Source organism: Montipora capricornis, chromosome 7 (assembly GCF_036669925.1).
Source record: "Montipora capricornis isolate CH-2021 chromosome 7, ASM3666992v2, whole genome shotgun sequence".
Classification (NCBI taxonomy): Eukaryota; Metazoa; Cnidaria; class Anthozoa; order Scleractinia; family Acroporidae; genus Montipora; species Montipora capricornis.
In genome coordinates, this window is record NC_090889.1 from 21,759,397 (window position 1) to 21,763,658 (window position 4,262).

The 4,262-nt window shown below is 39.5% G+C and overlaps 1 long non-coding RNA gene across 1 annotated transcript; it reads left to right on the plus strand.

The window, feature by feature from the left end:
• Window positions 1-1,702: 1,702 nt before the first annotated feature.
• LOC138056416 (uncharacterized) lies at window positions 1,703-3,576 on the plus strand. Its single transcript, XR_011133432.1, has 2 exons — window positions 1,703-2,066; window positions 2,245-3,576. It is a non-coding gene; the product is annotated as an uncharacterized lncRNA (long non-coding RNA).
• The last annotated feature ends 686 nt before the right edge of the window (window positions 3,577-4,262 follow it).

Genomic DNA, 4,262 nt, shown 5'->3' on the forward strand with positions numbered 1-4,262 from the left:
CTATCGACCGAAGTGAAAGGGAAGTCGACCAAAATAAGACAGATAACATCACAATCTGCCCTTCCGTACAAAACTATTTTGTCCACCTCAGTGTTTCTTTGCATTACGCCATCTATGCAAGAGAAAACAGAATGTAATGTCAGCAAGAAAGCCGGACCGAATAATCAGGCTACTTCCACGCCAAAAGCTCCAAATTTCACGTTTTTTCAACCAAAAAATGACTGCTTTTACACAAAAGGATGAACTTCTACGTTGGTGTTTTTATCCGTACAACTGGAAGCCAACCAGCTCAAAAAAAAATCATATATACAGCAGAAAGGAGAAGTAGTTTAAAAAGGTCGGAAAAACCTCCAGACCTGATCCACTGATCAAGGACTTTGTTTTCATTTTCGAATTGGCCAAAACAAAGAAAATCTTATAAATTTTGTACCACAATAATACAATTTTAAAGGATTGACCTCAACGGCTTTTGTGATTGGTTTCTGTTTTGTTTTTACGAATGATGAGTCAGCCCTTTCGCCCGAGCCTTTGCCGCGTAAAGCCAAACAAGGTCGTAGACGTAACGTAACCCAAGTTCAACAAGTTTGTGGGCGCTTATATAACACCTGCTTGTGTAAGAAAAAAGACCGGAAATTAAAGTCTCCACAGGTGTAGCTTCACGTCTTAAAAACTTTTGCGCACCGTCCAATCTTTCGTCAGTTTAAACGAAATAGCGCTCACGTCTGAGAGATATATCATGTTTTTTTCTGAGCTCTACAAATCTCGTTTGTTTTCTGTTCTGAGCGTATTTTCCCAGTCTATCACATAACAACAAAAACAAAACTGGTTCAAATCACTGGGCAGAACATACGGCGAAACGTTTGGAAAACTGCCATCATTGTTACGTTGAAACAAATGTTGCCATGACAGAAAGAAAACATTTAAACGGAAAAGACTGTTTGCAGTGAAAACGGCAACTCGCACGTCCAGTAAGACTTTGCATTGAAAGAGACGCAAAACGTTTCTCTCCCGGGTCACCGAATCCGCAGGAAGTTATGTCGAGGTCAAAAACCATTTCATGCTGAATTCCCAGCGTTTCGAAGATGTTTGCCTTGCTTCACGCTCTCCTAGATTTGTCACACAGAAAGACAAACATTTCACTGGCCCATTGCCACTTGTTGCAGACGGGTGTTAATCTGCCACAAAAGCTCTTTAATCAAAGTAATGTGGTCTGAGATTGCAGACCTTAAATGATTTTGCCTCGACATAACTGAGTGACCGCCGATTTTTCAAAAAAAAAAAAAAAAACCTAGTTATAGAGAAGGTCAATTGCTTTTCGCAGTTATTTTGAAAATTTCCACCCGGAAATTAAAGTACAGTAGTTTAATTCCCTTCCCTTGCAAAATAAAGGCAGATTTTGTTAAGAACACGCGCCGTGTTGAAACGTGCTCTCTTCTCAAAAGTCCCAAGGTCGATTGGAGATTTCACTGTTAAAACGACATTGGAAAGGAGAATAAAGCCGCGTTATGATGAGCTAATTTGGCAAATTTAGCCATAAGGGGGGACACTTTTGTATTCCTTTGTTTTCACTCACAATAGAAATAACAGCCATCAAATCGAAAGCCAATCATCGTCTCGCTTTCACGCCTGGATGGTCACTGCCAATCAGAAAGAGCGCGCTAAAATAAGGCAATAAAGGCGCGTGTTCGGCTCGTGTCCATTTAAACCACGGCGCTGTTACAACAACTTCAACACCGCAGTGCATGCGACTTACATCGCGACCAAAACAACATGAATTGCTATCAAGCTGCACGCCTCTGGATGACTCCAATGTTTTTGTTAGTGCCACCCGACGAGTCTCCGACTCGCAGAAGAGCATGCATCGTCGTTGGCCGCGAATTGAAGAAAATCGCCGACGATTTTGAAGCCAGTTTCGAAGCGGCGAGACGAGAAAAACTTGAAAGAGAATCGAACGTTGTTGCCACAGCAATTAAAACAGTCTGCGTATTTGCGGGGTTAGTTTTTATAGGCCGAGCTGTTTGGAAAATTGTCATCAACTGAAGCGAGTTTGCCTTCTGAGGTGAAAGGTAAGCATTTGTTGGCCTCTATTACACTAACGATGCCTAAAGTGACATTAAATGCATGCAGCTGTGACACAAATTTTTTAACTCTAACAAATGGTCCCATCACTTTGAGGTCCTTTTATTGCGTCCAAAACTCGACAGTTCTGGTTGTTGACTTTGCGCCTGAATTTCTACTTTTCAGGTCAGACAACACAGCTCATTTTCATTGCTTTTTGGATGGTAACAGCTCGCTAAAAGAAATCATCTTCACCAACGCAATTTGACACTACGAATTCAATGCAACTGTCAGTAAATGTTATTGCTACAGCAAGGGGGATTCAGTCACGAACGCTCGTGCTCTCGTGTTATTGTTGACAAATTTGAGGATTAAGAACCCCTGAAGATTCTGATGGTGAGCAGTTGTAATCTCTACAGTTATTCGCCAGAACAGCACAAGCGTGAAGACTTTTGCCGCGGTAAAGCTGATTCAACCGTGGAAATTTTCGTCTGGTCGAAGAACTGACAAAACAACGAAAGCCTTTGTTGAAGGAGGCGAAAAACCGGCAGCATTTTGATTTTATTTTGAAAATCACCCATTGTTTTATATACAAATGCGCCCGCTTCCTGGAAGCATTGATTTGTTCGAAAGCAAATCGGAGAGCGTTAGAACTGCAAAGCCTGTTGACTGTACAATACTGTTCAAGCTTGTTGGCCGGAGAATTGTTTCGGTTCGTTATCATCGCTCGCTACTTTTCAAGATTTGATAATTGATGAAGTATGAATAGTCATTAATGATATTGAACAAACTTTGTGAAGACATGCGCTTGTCAGATGAAGAAAGAAAAATAGGTGACCTTGACTCCTCACATCCGGTTCGGGAACGAAAACGATTTGCCTTTAAGACGGTTTTGGAATGGTTTGCAGGCGAACTATTACGAACAATTTTCTTGGAGCCGCAGTCAAGAGAATCTCTCGTTCATCGATGTCGTGACACGGTACATCTATTTCTCATTGTTGATAACCAAAGTCTTTCAAATGCAAATTTGGTTGCGAACTATAAATCATATTGACACTTCTCCAAGAAAATTGACTGCAGAGCTATTTAGAAAGTTTGCCCGCTTTGAGTTAAACCCAGCTAAGCACGGTGATAACGAAAATCGATGGCGAAACATCGAAGGTTCTTTCGAGTTAACAGGACTGACCTAATATGCGCTTTGTAGGTTGTAGCATTCTAATCAAACTAGGAAAATTAGAAATTGTACATCTACCAAGTGCATGCTGCCTTAAGTTATAATTTAATACCAACGGGAGTAATAATTAAGTAAACTTTGTAAATATCGCACACTTGTAAATAGTACCGCGTAAAGCTAAATGTAAATATGTATAAAATAGAAGAATGATATTTCTATTAACTACATTTGTAAAGTGAAAAATATGGCCGTTGAGGCAATTTATTTACCAGTACACTGCTATATAATTGCATCAATTTGTTGGTGTACATTAAGGACCTCTGTAAGAATTAAAGAAAACTTGACAGAATATTGGAGCCGTTCTTATAACATCAACAAATGGCTCGGGAAAGTCATGTCAATTTCATTTGTGTTTTCCCGACGAAAATAAGCCTGGAATTGAATAACTGTTTTGGCTTTCGGATATGATCTTCTGTGTTTATTTTTGGTATGAAAATTCTGGGAGTTCGCGTTTAAATGACATTCGATCAATTGATTGAAAAAGCCATTGAAATTCTAAAAATACCAATTTTAAGGCAAACAGTTGCCGTATCGACTTTCACCACAACCCTCTCAAATAACAAGACTGTCAGAGAAATCGCACTATAAACTCATTTTTTTTTTTAATCCACGAATCATTTTGTTTTAAACGGCTCATTGCCGAGATTATGATTCATTTAACCTTATTACAGATGAAGGAGGAGTAAACTATCCTCGCACGAGGTTCTTTTTTCCTAACGAGGGAGACAAATATAAGTTGTCAGGAATTTGGAAGGCGCCATTTGTATGCAGACTTATTTTAAAATATGCCGAGCCAGCAATTTTTCCTTGACGTGTTATCCAATCGTTCCCTGGCGTTGCATTAGATCATGTCTATTGTTAGAAACAGCCTTTTCTACGAGTTAAAATAATTAGCAGTTAGAAAAATCCACTGAACACACTTATAAACAAAGACAACTAATCACTCTACGCTAGAAAATACTTAGTTGAT